Source organism: Podarcis vaucheri, assembly GCF_965113315.1.
Source record: "Podarcis vaucheri genome assembly, chromosome: 7".
NCBI classification, from domain to species: domain Eukaryota; kingdom Metazoa; phylum Chordata; class Lepidosauria; order Squamata; family Lacertidae; genus Podarcis; species Podarcis vaucheri.
Window position 1 is genome coordinate 61,002,958 of NC_138765.1, and position 19,284 is coordinate 61,022,241.

Below are 19,284 nucleotides of genomic sequence, written 5' to 3' on the forward strand. Positions count from 1 at the left end.
TCTTGTGGGAGATACGGTTGGGTGCTGAAGAATTCATTACCTCTCTATTACATAATGAAAGTCAGAGATACTTTCCTAATAATTTCCTGGTCTTGTGCTTTTCTCTGAGGCCCATTGTGTGGGAGATCTGACCACTGCAGTTCTCACATGTAATAAAGACGCTCTGGAAGTTGGAGACAGCAAGGAGCAATCCAAGGTGGGAGGGATGGTGCTCCGTCTAGTAAATGGCGAGGCATCAGGACAGCTTAATCACTTAAATGTAGCCCATTAGTAAGTTTAGTGGAAAGGTGTTAAAAGAACCCTTTGCTGCCTCTCCGCTGGCATGTTTTGAAGGGAGTTCAGTTATGAGACTATTAAAATGTTATTTTGATAATTAAGCCCACAGCTGTTGTGAGGGCGTTGGGGGCAAGAGCTGATGAAGCAGCAGACTGCACAATGGATTGTCTAAATAAGAGAGGGGAGAATGAGAGAGAGACAGAGAAAGTAGGAGGAAAGCTTGAAAGAACAAAAGAAAAACAAAGCCCCCTTGTTGTGCAAGGAAGTGTGTTGCTCATTGCTGACTGTGGGTGTACCAACCTTTCCTGCCCATCCAATTTGGTGCTATCCTTTACAAAAAGGGGAAAAAACGAACCTGCAGAAAACAGTGCTTAGAAAAAGGGATGGTGATGTGAGTGGGGTTTCTGCCCAACAGCTTTCAGCCTTATGGCAGGGATGGGCAACCTGTGGTTTTCCAGATGTTGGGCATCAACTCCCATTAGCTACAACCAGCACAGCCAATGGCCACGGATGATGAGAGCTGTAGTCCTACCACATCTGGAGGGCCACAAGATCGACACCCCCACCCTATGAACATTGCACTGCTACCTGTATAGGCTGTAATCCTCTCCTTCCCCTGTTGGATGTGGATCTGGGGTATACTGAGCATGGCTGATATGTTGGCTTCCAGACATCAGATCAACTGAGAGATTTCATTTGATTGCCAGGATACCAACTACTTTCAGAATATTGACAGAACTGGGTTTCCTAATGGAAGAAGAGAAGATCTGAAAGTCTGTGCAACCCAGCTTCTTGCTGCTGCTTCCTAGACTGACTGGCCCTGTGTTACTGTTGTTGTTTAGTCATGTCTGACTCTTCGTGACCCCATGGACCAGAGCATGCCTGGCACTCCTGTCTTCCACTGCCTCCTGCAGTTTGGTCAAACTCATACTGGTAGCTTCGAGAACACTGTCCAACCATCTCATCATCTGTCAGCCCCTTCTCCTTGTGCCCTCAATCTTTCCCAACATACTAGCCCCTGTTTATACCTTGCTCTTCGAAACTGGCCTACCTTTGACCTGCTGCACCAAGTTTGACCTCAGCCTTAACTTATGGTCTTGCTATTGAACCATACCCAATCTTGGACTGCTGCCCTATGCTTGATCTCAGCTTCTCCTGAAGACCTTTAGGTTCTTGATTGCCACTTATTTATTTTATTTTATTTCTATAACAAAATGAATATAGCACTTGATTGTAAAAACAACAACACACCACCACTAAATGGTTTACAAAAATATAAAGCAGAATATTAAAATTATTGATAAAATCTGGTCTTTAAAAATATTCAACAGATGATTAAAATCAACAGTAATTAAAAATATGTAAAACACATGTAGCTATACAGTGATATATAAACATATGACTGCTACTTAATCCTCCAGAGTTTCACCAGCTCACTGAGTTTAGGATTTATCTTAGGATCAGGCTGAGGAAGGAGAATGTGGTAAGCAGGGTCACTATAGTCCCTTGGGGAAGAACCTTCTGGGCTGGCTGTGCCCAGGCTGGCCATTTCCATCTTCTGGACAGGAAGGAGTACAGTGCTACTTTGGTTTAAGAACAGCCCTGTTTATGAACAATTCGGTTTACGAACTCCGCAAAACCAGAAGTAGTGTCCCGGTTTGCGAACTCGGTCTAAGAACGGAATCCGAATGGTGGAAGGGCACCAGCGGCAGGAGACCTCATTAAGGAAAGCATGCCTTGGTTTAAGAATGGACTTCCGGAACGGATTAAGTTCATAAACCAAGGTACCACTGTATAAGACAACTTCCTGTCATACTGGAGCTTTGCTTCAACAAACAGCTCTACTTGAGCCTTAGTGTGTCTTCTGTTTCTGGTCTTGTTCTTTGGTCCAGCCTTCTGGTTTGCCATCTGATCCTTGATGCCTCTGACTCCTGGCTTGTTCTTCCCATTTGGTCTTCTGCTTTGCCCTCTGATTCGGACTGTTCCTGGCTCCTGACTTGTTCTACCAACCTTGTCTTCTGCTTTGCCCTACGAGTAACTAATGTGAATTTTACCTTTGTCCATTAGGCTTACCCCTCTCTATCCTCCATCTAGGCAAGCAAGAACAGCTCAATGACACTTTTACCATCAGGCAAAAAAAAAAAAACCTCAACAAAGGTGTGAAGGAAGGCCAGTGAGGGGCATGGTCTGGGGAGAGGGGAAGTAGATGGGAAAGGGTGAGTACTGGGCGAGTTCAGAGGGCCAGATAAAGAGGTTTGTAGGGCTACATTTGGTCCCCAGGTCCAAGGCTCTCCACTTGCAATCTGGATTTCTCTTCTGTCCCCACTCCCAGTTTCCCAACTTACTCCAGTGTTCTGATTCTGATAAATCTTCAGTTCTAATTCCTGGCATGTTCTACTGATTTGTCATTCTGCTGTGCCCCCTAATCTGGATTGTTCCTGGACCCAATCGTGTCTTCTCATTTGACTGCAGATTCTTTTTAGCTCTCATAGCTAATAACCACTGCAGGACCCAACCTCCATGAATTGTTTAATTCTTCTTTTACACACACAGATGTGGACAGCTCATGTCTGTGGTTGGCCTGCGATCCTTCCTGTCCCTCCGTTGGCCTTAAAATAATAGGCATTTATATTGGGCAAAGTGGCAATTGCACAAATTTAGCCTGTCAATCAGGGAAACCTGAAGCTTTGCAAACAAAAACACACGCAAAAAAAACAGCCTTGTCTGGTTATGTCAGTGGTAACCTTTCTGTATTTGCTCTTCTAACTCAAGCTGCAATGTCAGTTGTGGTCCCTTGATGACTTTCTTGCTACACGTGCTCACTTGAATACACAATCGGAAACTGTTACAAGGGACTTGATAAAATAAAACACAAACAGAATGCAAAGTGGGGGAAATTAGCCTTTTGATGAAAAGGGGAATGAAGCCCAAGTGGGTCTCCTGCTCCTTTGTAAAAATAATAAAAAAATAAAATAAAATCATTGCTCTTGCATAATCTCTTCAACTTTCCAGACATCCTTCTCATTCCCCCGATCTTGAAAACATCTTCCGTAACATCTGTTTTCTCCCTCAATCAATATGTTCCCTTAAGAGAGCTAACTTGTAAAATATTATATAGAACATCAAACGCGTATCTGAATTCAATTAGTTATTTGGTGGGGTCAGAAATTCGGTTAATTGGGGACACTCTTTAATATCCAATTACAGGTACCAGTTACATCCATCTTCATCAAAGCCCAGAGAATAGTGTCGGGGTTGTTTTCTTGGGGTTGTTTAAAGAAAGCTACACCATTGCTTTTAGTTCACAGAGCCAAGGAAAGCCGAATTCCATTTGTCTGAGAAGAATTTGCTGATGGTCAGCCAATTAGGCAAATCTATGGGGCGAACACCTTTGGAATAGTGTATACAGTGGTGGTTGCCTCACCTCAAAAAGGAGTTAGAAAAAGAGTTAGAAGAGGTTCAGAAAAAGGCAAGCAACATGGTCAGGGCAATGGAAAAACTCCCCTATGTGGGAAGGTTACAGCATTTGAGGCTTTTTAGTTTGGAGAAAAGGTGAGTAAGGTATGATAAAGGTAAAGGGACCCCTGACCATTAGGTCCAGTCGTAACCAACTCTGGGGTAGCGGCGCTCATCTCGCTTTAGTGCCAAGGGAGCCAGCGTACATCTTCCAGGTCATGTGGCCAGCATGACTAAGCCACTTCTGGTGAACCAGAGCAGCGCACGGAAACGCTGTTTACCTTCCCACCAGAGCGGTACCTATTTATCTACTTGCACTTTAACGTGCTTTCAAACTGCTAAGTTGGCAGGAGCAGGGACCGAGCAACGGGAGCTCACCCCATTGCGGGGATTCGAACCGCTGACCTTCTGATCGGCAAGTCCTAGGCTCTGTGGTTTAACCCACAGTGCCACCCGTGTCCGTAAGGTATGATAGAAGTGCATAAATATTATGCTCGGCATGTGGAGAGTGGATAGAGAAAAGTATCCCCCCCAAAAAAAAACAACAACCTGATAGACATCCAATAAAGCTGAATATTGGAAAATTCAGAACAGACAAAATATAATACTTCTTAATGCAGTGTAGAGTTAAACTATGGAACCTGCTCTCACCTAGGGCAGTGGTGGCCACCAGTTTGGATGGTATAAAAAGATGATTAGACAATTTCATGGAGGGACAAAGGCTATCATTGGCTGCTATGGTTGGAGGCAGTATGTTCCAAATACCAGTTGCTGGAAACCACAGGAGGGGAGAGTGTGGTTGCACTTAGGTCCTGCTTGCAAACTTCCCATGGGCATCTGGTTGGCCACTATGAGAACAGGACTGGACTAGGTGAGCTACTCGCCTGATCTAGCAGGGCTGTCCTTAATGCTCCTGTGTTCAGTTTGCTCTAAGAAACAAAACAAATATCAGTGCAGTTTTGAAAGGTTTGATCCACTATGTTGATTCGAAAGAATGTCCATTTGTACCTAAGCATAGATGAAAACCTGCTGCTTGATCTCAGGAGACATAATCCAGAATTTGTTTAGGATACCTTAAAAGGTGTGCAAATGCATAGCAAGCAGAGAAACAACTTTCCAAAATACGTAGTAGATGTGTTTAGCCCTCCTTAAGTGTACGAACTGTGCTGCATGTTCTCACATGTTTTAGAAAGTGGATGATCTCAAAAGAATGTGTGCTGCCACGGAATAAGAGTAACCCAGTGGCATTGCCACATCTCCATTAGACTCACTGCTCAGTAGCTGCACATCAGCACAGTAATCATTTTCAGATTTACAAGCATTAAATATTTTAATTTAATGCCTTGGCTCTCTTGTAATTCATGCACTTAATTATATGATAATTACTCAAATTAAAGAGATACAGCTGCTGCTGTATCAATTCTTTGAGGGATCTGAGATTTTTTGGAGTTGCCCTTTGATTTGTGGGTATTTTTTTTCCACCGCGCCTCCCAAAGCAGGTGGAAACATCAAGCTAATTTTAAGATGCGTATAACAAAGATGACTTTCAGGTGTAATTACTTCACTCTCTTCCCCCACTCTCTGCCCCACACCATTTCTCACTGGAGAGCAGAATAAGCTTTTGGCAACTGGGGAACTGAGCACTGTGCTGCCTGTTTTTATTGCTCCTTATGGATTATGTTCATAAAAACACAGAAGCTTAGGCAGCTCTCTCTGTGTCTTGTTTATTTATATGCCAGGCTACAGGAAGAGGAAACATTGGTATGAGTGGGTGGGCATTTTGCTGTGTCCCTACCTCATTACAGGCTAAGAAATTTTATCACGTGCTTTTTTGGTTAGTATCTAAGGGCTCCTTCGTGGACTGTGATTTCCCTACTAGGGAAGTGCGTTCACATAGAAAATAATGTTAAACTCACATGCAGATCCACAGGATTGTCAGCTCTCCAGATTTAAAAAAATCTGGTATCTGGGTGATGCTATGGGGCAGAGCTCAGAGTGGGCCTAGGGAGTAGGGTTCAATTATTTTTGGCAGGTCTGGAAGCAGAGCCCAGAACAAAAGCTGCCTATTCACCTAAGGTGTATAACTATCGAAGAAGAAAAAACAGCTGGGGTTTGGGAGATTGACCCTGCTAGTTGTTTTCCTAGAAACCAGGCCAAAGTCAAAATCAACAGCAACAAAAAAAAAAAAAAGTATTTTTGGGGGGAAGGGGAAGGGTAGTTGGTAACTTTAGAATCCACGAACTGTATATTTGTTTTTTAAATCTGTATTTCCACCAGCTGGGAATAAAGGCAGCTTCCCTAGCTTTTCTTTACTTACTTAATTTTATAGGCCACCCATTAGCAACACATTTCTCTGGGTAGTTTACAACAAAAGTTAAACAATCACATGCACATATAAATTCATAAAATGATAAAATCCAAAATAGCATACAGCCGACAGCAGAAGATTAAATCTGTACAACAAACTCACCGCAGCATAAAAAAACCCTTAAAACTCCAGAAGTAATTGTAAGCACTAAAGGATCGTAAGACTACCGGCAGCTCCCTGTTTCCATGAGGGTTGCATTCCGAGTCAAAGTATGTGTTGGCAGAGTGCCCCTCCCTACCCTGTTCCTGCCCCCATTCCCCCCTCTTCTGGGTCCAAAATGACTCAAACATTGGTGGCCGTGCATCAATTGGATACGCCTAAAATGATTGTTGCTTGTATTTCAAAGCTTGGAAAATAAATATATATATTCATCTGGCACTGAAAATACTACAGTGTAGGCACTAGGTGAACTCTGGGGAGAGTACTCCATGCCCTGTGTGCACCCACTGAAAAGGCCTCCCCCTGGCTGATGCACCTCATTTGACGAGGGCACTTTGAGAAGGGTCTCCGCTGAAGATTGTAGAGGTCCAGTTACATTTATTTTGGAGGAGGCGATCCTTCAGGTAACGTTGTCCCATGCCATCTTGAGCTTTAAAGGTCAACACCAGCACTTTGAATTGGGGCTGGAACTGGACTGCAAGCACTTTAGAAGCAAATAGTAAAACAGTATCTACATAAAACACGAAGGGCTAAAACAGGGTTGGGGATGAGTGGAACTGAGCCTTCTCCCACCATGGAAGCTGTGCAATTTCACTTGGATGCAGGCAGTGGCACCATCCACAATAACAATACCAGTATTTCTCCAGATAGGGAATTTACAGACTAAGAGTTGGTGTGAGGAAGGAGAGACAAGGGGAGCAGAAAGGAGAGAACGTAGGTTCTGAAAGCTCCCCTTGTGCCTGTCTCATCTATATGTGAGGGTAGGACTTTCATTGTTGCTGAATATTCCACAATTCTGTTTTTATCCCGTTCTTCTTGCCTTCCCACCCCTTTCTGTCCCTTCTCCTGGTTTCAACAAATGTGGCCTATCTTTATTATAAACCCCTTAAGCAATAACAAAACAAATCCAAGCTGTATATTTATCTTTTGTAAACCACTTTGAGGTGTTTTACAATCAAGCGGGGTATACATTTAATGAAATAAAAATACACACTGTAAATAAATTAATAAACAAGTGCAGGAGGAGTTGTCAGGTGAGGAGGGTAGCAAACCTGCCAATCCAAGTCACAAGGCCCCAATATTCATTTCTGGCAGCAGTGATGAATCCCTTCTTGATACTGGCAATTTCACCCAACTGCTGAAGCAGGGATGAGGAACCTGCAGCCATCTAGATGTTGTTAGACTGCAACTCCCATCAGCCCCAGCCAGCATGGCTGGTGGTCAGGAATCATGGATGTTGTAATCCACAACTTTTGTAGGGCCACATATTCTGTATCTGTGTGCTAAAACATAACCTGATTAAAGTGGATTCTTTCCACATAAAAAAGTAGCATGTTAGGGAGAAGGCTAGGCTCAACACTGTTAAAGGACCTGATCCCATGTTAGTCCAACTCTATTGAGAACTCTGTGGGTGGGGCAAGATCTGATTTAGGGAAAGGGACGTCACTTTGTGTGGTGGAGCACAAAGTTTTGTGTGCAAAAGTTCCTTAGTCTGGCATCTCCATTTCAAAGGATCAGATAGCCAGGAGGTGTGTCTGAGACCCTAGATAGATGCTGGCAGTCAGGATACTGGTCTATATGGATGAATGCCATCTTTTTGTCTAAAGAGCTCACACAATGTCCTCCTTCTAATCACAGTAACTTTGTGGGCTAGGCTTGGCTGAGAGGTAGTGGCTGGCCCAGTTCACCCAGTGAGCTTCATGGTTTAGTAAAGATTAGAAGCTGGCTCTTCTGTCTGATACTGTAACCATCTCAACCAGCCCTACCAGATGCAGCCTGATATAATGCGGTCAGATTTCTTTTATTTTTCCTTCCAATGGTAACTGGCAGTCGATCTCTTGAACTCAAGGCAACTCCCAAATGGTTCAAAGGGCTCCCATTTTTTATTCATTTTTTTCACCCCCTTCCCTATGCCGGAGGCTGTTAGCTCCAGTTTCCCCTTTAACTCTCCAGTGCTCTGTGGCAGAATGTCTGAATTGCTGCCTTAGCGTGAAGTTTGCCACCAAAAGGGTTACAATTTTTTTTAAGCCCCTGTATGCAGACAATTTTCAGTTAGCTTACAGCAGCTGCAGTGTCGTGCTGATAGATTAAAAGCAGCTCCCAACCCCAGAATGAAGTACATTCAGGCTCCCGCGGAGCTAAGCTGGGGCGAGGCCTGCGCAGCTGTCACTTAGGCCAAGCTTCCAACTGAACTCTGAAGGAAAAGGATGCAACTTTTTTTCTGAGCAAAGTTAGATGCTTCTAAATAAGGAGGATCAATTAGTAACGAAATATAGACACCTTCAACTTAAAAGCAGCTGATAGTGTTGGCAGCGAGAGAATATGGATTTCCGCTAACCCTTCCCCACACAGCAGCCTGGGGCATTTCCACAGATTTTAACGATGAGCATGGAAAAATGTGTTTTGAAAGAACACACAGCCGTCCGTGTTCAGTTTTGCCTTGCACTATCAGAAAGGACAACAGGCACGCAAAGGGCACATCTATGGCCCTGCTTAAAGCATTGTGGCGGCCATTTTGGCATGCCAAATGAGGAAATGCAGTTACCTCACAACTTCCAAGGGGGTTACATTCTGGGGATTGCACGTAAAGCCGAAATTGTCGAAACACCCCTTGGAACTGTGTGAGAATCCCTACTTTTCCAAAGCTGGTATGCCGAGTGAGCCTTGCTTTTAATCGCTCTGCCTTGCATGCATTTCATTTGTGCAAGTTGCGGTAAATGTGGCAAGATGCGAGTCAGCTGTACCAGTGGTTGTGCTGTTGGACAGAGAATGGAAATTTAAGAAGAATTTTCTGAGCTGGGGGAACCTGAGGGTGAATGGGGGCAGGAATGGAGCTGGACATGAGCCTCTCCCCAGTTTGGGGCAGAAGTTGTGCTCTGACCAGAAATATAACCACACTGGCCCTGCTCATGGAACTGCCTTTAATCACACACTGAGCTGCAGAAATCAGCGGGCAAAGTTTTCCATGGTGATAATGCTTTGGAACAAGCTGCCATTAAAGTCACGGAAGTGAAGGGTGGTTAAAAAGGGGAAATGTTGGCATGCCCTTAGCATGCCAGTTCACTGGACAAAGGAGCAGCATAACATAGCAATTAACTTCATGCCACCCATGAAATCTGTGGCTTTAGATGTCATAAATTAAGTACCTACACTATCCCTCAAAAGTGGGCAGCATGCCTTTTCTGTACCACACACTCCCTTGGATTGTTTGTTCTGTGAGGCCTCTGCTGGGGGAACTGATGTTTGGTGAAATGTTATTTTGAAAACAAGCAAACATGCCTTCTTTCATGAATGAAGGACAGAGCTTCAAAAATATGAGAGATGTTGAATTGTTTGGGTTTTGGAAATGGTGGGCCATAGTGCAAGGTTAGTTCTATTTGGAGCTGATGCATTGAAATAAATTGACAGGAATAATTTAGTCCTGTTAATTTAAATGGGTCTACTCTGAGTAGAACTCAATTGGCTACAACCCAGTGTTGTCAATGCCATGACTGGAAGTTAGGTATTAGCTTTAGGCTTGAGGTATCTGGTTTTTGTTTGCCTGTTTCTTTGGTTTGATGGACTAATGCACATCTTTCTCATCTGAAACTATACATTCCCAAAGCACATTGGCCCGGTTAGTGTTAAGTGCAACCATGTGAAACCATGGCCAAGTGTGAAAAAACAAGCATGTGTGGACTCAGAGGAAAATTTGTAGCTGCTTCACTTCTCCCCTGGTTCTGCTGCTGTCGCCGTCATACTCTCTGGAGCTAAGCCATGGTTTGGCATAGCCTTATTTCTGAAGCTAGGCTCCTGTTTTGTCTCCCCCACAAGCAGTCAGCCAGAAACAATTTTTTTGCTACAGTTTGCGGTTTCTTTGAAGTGAGACATACCTGCAGCCCATTTTCAGAGCCAAACCATGACTTAACAGCAGGATTGGAGGAGGAGCAAGCTGCTGTGATTTTTGCTCTTTAGCATACACATGCTTGCTTGTTCATGCTTTCCCATAGTTTGGTTTAGCATTGCATGTGAACATGGTCATTGTAAATAAGTGTGACAGGTAGACTGGTTTCTTTTTCTTTTTCTTTTTCATTTTCATTCAGTCCTTGTTCTTTCTGAGGTGGCAAGCCCATGCCTGTTCAGCTTGACTGCAGGCAGAAGGATGCTCACCTGAATTAAATGGATTATTTCCACATAAAAAAACTAGCATGTTAGGGAGAAGGCTATGCTCCAAAGTCTTTTCCCTAACATGATTTTGTGTATGTAGGCAATTGTTTTTGTATGGAACGCCAATCTTGCAGGTTCCCACTACAGCCTGTGGTACAGTCCAGTCATAACTTTACTGTCTCAGTGACCAGTAGGTCTACAACACACTCATTCCAGACTGGGCTTCCAAGAATGTGCCACAGATGATTACGCCTGCATAAGCCAGCTGAAATGACTGGAAGCTCTGCAACTAAAAGCTATGCTTGATGGATTGCATCTATTGTATTTAGATAAATACTTCGGTGCAATTACATGGGTTGGTTTTAAGCCTAGGATAACAGGTGTGGTGATCTGTCTCCTATGAAGCTAGTGTCAAAGGCCACCACTGATTTCAGTGGCTAAGTATTGCATTCTAAAAGAAGACATTTTCACAGGGCTATAAAGTAGCTTGTTACCCAGAAAACAGAATGCATTTGCCTGTCTGTGAACACACCTCTCCATTAGCTGGGCTACTGTGATGTCATGGAATGTTCTCAAGCAGAAGTCTTCAAATATTTGTTATATTTGGTATCCAAACCGTTGTAACCAGTTAGGCTCAGCTTTCTTGCTTCTTATTTAACAGAAGCAAAGGAAATGTGTCCTTTTGTACCCACTTCCTAGCAAAGGTTTTTTTCCCCCCAGTGTGTGCATGTGTGATAACCCCTCCCCTCCAGCCCATGACACTGCTGCTGTGTTCTGGAACAAATCACAGCATGGCACAATTTTGAAAGAGATACACTCTTCATTGCTGTGCTGCCAGATGACTTCGAAAACTTTATTGTGCTCCTGTGATGAAGTATATTTGAGGCTTTCCCAACTGGTTGCCAAAATTAAATTTGTGGTCGCCACCCGTTATCTCTTGAGTGAATTTGTGGGCTGTTACTAATGAGTATTGTAAATGCTGAAGGGGAAAATGTCAGCAAGAGAACCTGGACAAACAGTGCAGCTTCTTTATGGAAAATGAAATATAAATTTGAGCAGGCTATATACACACAGTTCCCTGGAAAGCAGTGGCCAGACAAAGGAGCTAAAATAGCCTGGGTGACTATGGACTGGAGTATCTGGAGAAGACAGGTCTGGCATGGACTGAGCAGGAGTTTAATCTAACTGCATAGTCAGCCTGCTCTTCAGCTCCAAGTTTCTAATATGTCTTTTGCCTTCTCCTGTATTCCCCCAATCTTGGAACCCCTCGGGGTAGTTCTGAGACACACACACTCATAGAAGATGAATCGGTGAGTAGATAATTGGATGTGGTGACATTTTGCTGTGTGTTTTGGTAGAGCAAATCAAACCATCTGCTCGACACCAAGTCAACCATCTTGCCATGCATTTCCTATAGACACATTGGATGAAATTGGCCTCAGGCAGACCATATTGATGCATAGCCACTCGTGTGGTGTTCATGAAGGTCAAGTTAGTGCGTAGCATTAGCAAGCTAGCACTTTCTTGGCATGAAAATTGTATAAAGTCCTTGCTAAGGGTTTGCTCTCCCCCCTTTAAACCAGTAGTGTTTTATTCTTGTGATTCACAAGCCATGGGGATGAATGTCCTTAATAAGTATAGTTTTGGAGAAAATGCATGTATTACAGTTTTCTTAATAATAAAATTAAATAATACATATTGCAGTTCCTATGTAACATACCTGAAATTGAAGACTGCAAGAGCAGCTTTAGCTGTTCAGCACTTTTTGGGGGGTGCAGGGGGTGTGGCAGCTTGTGCTTCCTATTTTTGGTAATAACAATTTGTAGGAAAATGCATTTAATTTAATTTTTTCCTTCTTCCAAGCTGGCTGTTAGCTACTTTATATTATCTTGCAGGCAGCTCTCGTTATAACACAATTTTAGCTGTAGAGTCTATAGGTTCCATCTTGCATGAAAATAGCACCAGCCCCCCTGCCCCACATATAATAACATATGCACGAGCAAATAGCAAGATTGTTAATTGCAGAATTGTTCAATACAGTAAATGTACACACTCATGTTTCTCCAAATACCATGAGCATTCTTACCATCGCTCAAATGCAGTGAGCTCTCTTTTGCTGGACTTAAAAAAACCACATGATGATGATGATTTTCTGGGCTATCTTTTTTTGTTGTTGGAAAAAAAAACCCTGCCTAGATTTGCCTCACTTTTTCTTAAGCTATTGTTCGTTCTTATTCTTTCGTCCTTTTCTAAAACACACACACACACATGGTGTTTTCACACTAGGGAATTTCAGCAGTTGGAATATACATGAAAAGAGACCGGCTCCACTTTCATAAGGTCCCTGGATGAATTGGACGAAACCTCAAGGCCCCATGGTGGAGCCAGAGCCGCATTCGTATTCCTTGTCCATCGCCACACATATGATAGCATGAAGCCCAGACCAATCGAAAACTTGACAGTAAGCCTTTTGATTTTGCGGGGAAGCCTTCATCAAGCTGAGAGAGAGAAGGGAATATAGCCCAAACTGGACTTCATACTGTGGCAAGTTTGAAATCCCAGCCCAACCACAGAGATGGCTGATTGGAATAGTTGGAAACTGTGTTCAGGAATTCGGACTGTAGGAACTTGGCTTCTGTTTGCTCCTTTCCCATTCAGGAGGATGAAGGGGCAGGGGGGTGGAGGGCGAAGACGGAATCATTGTGAAGGCCTTTTCTAACTCTGTCAGTGCTTCAGGTTTTTGCATTCGCAAGTAGCAGATGTTCCATGTGTGTTTGGTTCTTCAAAGGAAAAAGCCACATCTTATCCTATGTTCCTTTCTGATACATATTCTTGATTCCTTATTTTCAAGCTTTCTAGGCAAGCTCTTGGAGAAGGCTGTTGTACTTGATTACATGATCTAGTGGTATTCTAATTATTCACTTAACAAATCCTATTTAACACAGTGTATGCTAACATTAGTTTTCTTTGCAGATACCGTTAGTAGGATTGGCCACACATTATACAAACATAACGAAACAGAAAGTGCCTTATTAGTGGGAGTCTTTTTATTGCTGTTTTAAATGCCATTGGCTGTAATTCACAAATGTTTCTAAGTTTATTTTTGTCATTCCTTCCTATCCCGAATCACCTCCGTAGTTTGTAGTGGCTTAGGTATCCTGCAGCATGAGTTGTTGCTTTTATTGCTATTGGATTATTATTAATGTGTGCATTAATGTAGAGCTTGCAGATGAATAGTAGGATGACATCCACCTTCATGCAGGTAATGGCAATGGATGGGAGACAGAAAAAGCTGGAGCTGTACAACACAGATTGTAAGATAATTGATTTGTGGTATTCTGGAGTCACCCTTTGTGTGTAGGAGCATGTTCTTTTCACTCACTTTTGTCTTTGATTAAACAGGTTTCATAGGGTCCAAGATGCTATAGTTAGCCTGCAAAACTATATATGAATTGGCTGCAATACGTTAGCTCACTGGGGTTCTCAAGATGCCTCCCTGGTGGTCACTTTGTTCTGTATTTTAGTATATTTCTGAAAGAGCATACCTTATTTTTCCAAGACAAGGAGAACCTTTGTAGATCTTTGGCAGTAATGAGAAATGATCCTTAGTGATTTAATTATGCTTGTATGGGCGGACCTGATCCCAGTTTACATTATTTATGTGAGGAGCAATGCATAGGACTTTGAAAGCAGTAAAGGATGCTTATGCACACATTCAAGGGCCATACTGAAATGCCAAGGAATTAATATAGGCGATCCCATATTCTGCTGCAGGGATGACAACCAAGGAGGCCGAGTCAGTATTAGAATCTGCATTTTGTAATGGGCTGATAAATATTTTAGTCTGCCTCCATTTTCTTGCTGCATTTAACATAAAGCAACTGTACCTTCCAATTCAAAAAGACGTCAAGGGGCTGACTTTTTTGATGTGTGTTCTCTCCCCCCCATTCCTCTGTGCTTTCCCCTCCCATTCTGTAGTCAGCATTTCAAAGTTTGTCAGCAGTTTTAAAGGCGTGCCCTTCCCCTCAATTTGAAAATACAGTGTCACAGTACCATCTTTGTGTATATGTGGGTTGGTTTTCTTTTCTTTTCCTTTCTGCTAAGGTACAGAATTGTTGCTGAACGCAAGCTGTCTGGCCCTGCAGTTTCTCTTACCAGGGGCTCATTTGTATGCGGAGGGGATTAAGCCAGAATTTACTGTAGCTTCGCCCTGGGGAGTTGTGAACTCCCTAGGAACAGGCTCTGACGAAAGCCTTGCAGTTGGTAAGATTAGAACAAACCCTTTTGCAACAGCAAGCTCCTTGGTCCACTCTCTAGGCCTCCAACATTGAAATCATTTTCATTTATAACCTTTTTGATCATCCAACCTCAAAGAAGCCTTGGCTTTTTATGACAGCTTGTGCCAAAATTGGCCAATTATTTGAGGGGGGCGGGCGGGAGCGAGGAGGAGGCGGCATGTTGGGGAGAAGGGCACATCTGAAAACAGATGTGGAAGAGAGGGCACTCGATCTGCCCTCCTGGCTTTCCTCTTCTCCTTCCCCCCTTTCCAATATTTTTACAGCTGTTGACATATATTGAGTTACATGTGGTTGTGCCGTATCCCCGTGGTATAGTTTCAAAGATCTGCTCACCATAAAGTGTACTGTTCGCAAGTAAATGACTCTGACTTCGGGAAAGCGCAGTAGTTTAAATGTTACTATAAATACAGGAGCTGAGACATTTTAATTATAATTTTTGAGTTATGTCACACTCAGTAAGTATACAAGGCATTTACCAAAGAATTCCAGGAGTGCTCAAGTTACTGTGCTCTCTTGTGGATAAGGCAGTAACTGCAAGTCGCTAAATCTGTTTGTGCCCTATATATTAATACTCACACATGCTTTCACAGGGACACACAGACATGTATGTACAGTATATCGTAGCAATGACCACTCAGAAACTCCATTGTCATGGGTATGTTGATTTTAGGCCCTTTGCAATCCTGCCTGCCTGCCTATCGTATCTATCTATCTATCTATCTATCTATCTATCTATCTATCTATCTAGTCCACTCAAAAATAAACCCCATTGAATTCAGTAGGGCTTACACCAGTGTAAGTGGCTATAGGACTGCAGCCTTTGTCGAGTTTTAGCACATTGAAATAAATATTTATTTAAATTTATATTCCACCTATCACCGAAAACTTGTTTTTCATGAAGAAAAAGATTGCTACTCTGTAAAGGAAAGAAAGATCTTACTCAGAATTATTATTCTGAAATCTCTAATCTTGGATCTGAGCTTTCAAATGTGTTCCAAGACTAGGTTCACAAGGCTGGAGTCACCTGCTGTGCTCTGTCATTCTTGTTTACTTTGCCTGCCTTGGCTGTTAATTTGAATTTAAGTGAACGTGAGTCAAGATGGCTGCCTTAAACAGCACTTGGAAGTGCACACTGAGCCCCCACTCTTAAGCTTGACAAACCTAAACTTGTAGGCCCTCTGCTTAGCCAGGTCTCCTTCGCTTGCTCTTCTATATTTTTAACAATTGCACTATGGCAAAAGTTTTCTGTACATGGAGGAGCAAACACAAACATCAACCTGACACACAAAGTGGCCCTGAAGGCCACCCTCCTCCACTGCTTTATGCCTACTGCCTCTCCAGTGGCAAAGAAGCCTGATTGGCATGACAGCCATCGGCCACTTGCACCACACATCTTTTAAGTATACAGTGGTGCCTCGCAAGACGAATGCCTCGCAAGACGAAAAACTCGCTAGATGAAAGGGTTTTGCGGTTTTTGAGCTGCTTCGCAAGACGAATTTCCCTATGGGCTTGCTTCGCAAGACGAAAACGTCTTGCGTTTTTTGCAAGTTAGTTTCCTTTTTCTTAACACCGTTAATACAGTTGTGACTTGACTTCGAGGAGCAACTCATAGAACGCGGTGTGGTAGCCTTTTTTGAGGTTTTTGGTGATTTTTGAAGCTTTTCCAAAACGTTTCCCGACACCGTGCTTCGCAAGACGAAAAATTCGCTAGACGAAAAAACTCGCAGAACGAATTAATTTCGTCTTGTGAGGCACCACTGTATGTACAGTAGAAAATGCGTCATCAGCTGATGCTGCGCCTGTGTTTGTGAGAAGTAGGCCAGGTGAGAAAACGCTGGATCATGCACTTAATATGGCAGGTTTTTTGGGTGGGTGTGGGTGTTTTTGGTTTTTTTTTGGTTTGCTTTTCTGTTGTGCACTCATGGATATTGAAAGAATAAAAGTCTCCTTAATCAACCCATAATCTCCTTAATCAACCATAATCCGTTTAATAACTAATTGAAAACAGATGGTGCTAGGCTGCCATGTTGTTCCTTTTGAGCTATGATAATGCACCTTATTTAGTGCCCAAAGTGCTGTATAGCCTTTATCTCAGTAATCATGGCAACAGCAACTGTATAAGGTGGGTATGATTACCTATGTACATGTTTCAAACAGATCCTTGCGGTAGAAAGAGGACAGCTTGCCTGACGCCACCTGGAAAGTTCATCATGTATTTATGAAAATTCGAAAGCCAGTTTTTCAGTCAACACAGTCCTCAAAGCAACATACAATAATGATCAACACTATATAAAAATAATTATAGAAAGCAGAGCAGCGGGAAAATCTCGCTGGGGCACCAACCACAGTGCAGCCAGATAAGAGCCATTCATGGGAAGGAGGAAGGCCAGTATAAACAAGATCAAGAGGGAAGGTGTGGGTGGGAGAAAGTTCTAAATTTTGGCACCAGAACATAAAAGACCCTGCCCCATGTGTTCCCCAACCACCATGTCAGATGGTGAAGGAACATGGATCAGAGCAACGCAGGCTGGTTTTATTGGGTGGGCAGAATCAGGTGGGAGCAAGCATTTGAGCTTTGAAGCACTGCCTTCTCATACGTCCGTGTACTATGTGGAAAAGCCCTTTCTATGAAACAACTATTTATTTATTTTATATAAAGAAATTCATGTACCGCTTGATTGCAGTAAAACCTCTCAGTTTAAAATTATCAAGAAAAACTTTTTAAAAACAATTTAAACATTTAAACTTAATTAACAGCAATCATTAGATTGTCTAAACAAATATGTTTTGAGCAGGTGCTGAAAAGTGCACAGGGAAACTTGACTTCAGTAGGCTGGGAGTTCCTTTGAGAAGACTAGTCAAATTGGCGGGTGTGTGTGTGTGTGTGTGTTTGTTTCTGTTAACTCTGTGTACACTTAAATGGATTCTACAGGTGCAAATAATCAGAAAATAGCCTCAAACAGATTCCTTGTTGACCTCTAATCCCAAAGGATTCCCCTCCCCCCAACACTGTTCTTCACCTTCACCACTTTCTTCCAGAATAAAATGCAAGCAAAGGGCTCTTTTACTTGGTCTCTTTGGCAGAGCTCCCATCCCCTTATTTTGCATCTCAGCTGTATAAACCAAGGTAGGGGAGAAATGATGCTGAGATGCGCGGGCATAAAAAGTTGCATTAACTAATGTATACGTGCTGATGTAAATTTTAGAAATACAGTGGTACCTCGGGTTAAGTACTTAATTCGTTCCGGAGGTCCGTTCTTAACCTGAAACTGTTCTTAACCTGAAGCACCACTTTAGCTAATGGGGCCTCCTGCTGCTGCCGCACCTCCAGAGCACAATTTCTGTTCTCATCCTGAAGCAAAGTTCTTAACCCGAGGTACTATTTCTGGGTTAGTGGAGTCTGTAACCTGAAGGGTATGTAACCCAAGGTACCACTGTAATCAATATAATTAAAATAGAAATTCAATACACCAGGTAGGTGAGTTGTGTGCCTTTCCAATGCGCTGTCCAGCTGGTCACTGTTAATGAGCAATTTCAGGAGTCCCTTATCATTAAATTGGGTTTGCACTTGATAACCCTTCCAACAGAGGACTGTAAGATTGGACACACAACACCACCCGGTGTGTGAAAAGCTGTGCCAGAGCCTCTCTTGTTATTCGTGTTGGGTGAGAGCACTTTGCCCCTGTCTGGGCTGCAGTGGGGGTTAGTCACTGGGCGGAGCCAATGTTGCTGCCCTCGCCCTGTTGAAATTTCAGCCCCTGTTGAAAATTTCTATTTTAATTGCCACACGTTTTCTTTGGTTCACAGCGGCAGAGCTCCCCAGTAATAATTAAAGACCTTCTCATTTAAGCCTCCTCCTCTTCCACCACCTCCTTTTTAGAACGACTTGTACTTGTCATTTTTGTTTAAAACGCAACTTAAAGCCTGTCTTCGGTGATGCAGACTGACACGTTTCCTTTATGAATTCTTGTGCATTACTATTGATTTTTCACTTTGGTTTTTAAAATCCTACCTTTCGTGCCCTAGAGATCTCTCTGCTGCAGTAATAATGTATTGTCATTCTTAATATCTCAGATCCTTGACAGTATATTCATATTAAAAAAAAAAATCCCTCCAAAAATGAGACAGGGGGGTGGGGATAGGTGGAGAAAGCTGCATTCAAGCTATTCTCAGCCTACAGGCCTGTTTTGCAACCCACTAAAACTAGGAAGAAATCACAGTGAAGGCTAAATATTAGGACTGACAAGGTGGAACTCATCCTGCCATGCCCGGGAATTGCTGTAAGATTTCTAGAAAAATCACCTGCTCTCCAGGGATTCCTTCCTAGATATGAATGGTCTGTAAGATGCCTTGAGTAACTTAATACTTCCTTTATTGGAAACACCACTCCAACTTACTATTAATAATTTATCAGCTTTTAACGTGCAGCAGCTATGGATGCTTTTGCCCATATGGCTTTACTACCAGTCAGGGTCCACCTGCTCCCAGAGACTCAGTCAGATGAGGACCACCTTGGTAGAGACGGAGGGGCCCGGCACAGACTCTCTCACACACCCAGTACAAGATGGGACCTAGAAGAGC

General features: G+C 42.9%; 1 protein-coding gene across 3 annotated transcripts in view; it reads left to right on the plus strand.

The window, feature by feature from the left end:
- The window catches only part of ZNF423 (zinc finger protein 423), a 333,305-nt gene that overhangs the window by 257,346 nt on the left and 56,675 nt on the right, over positions 1–19,284 (plus strand). The gene's annotated exons all lie outside the window — the stretch shown is intronic.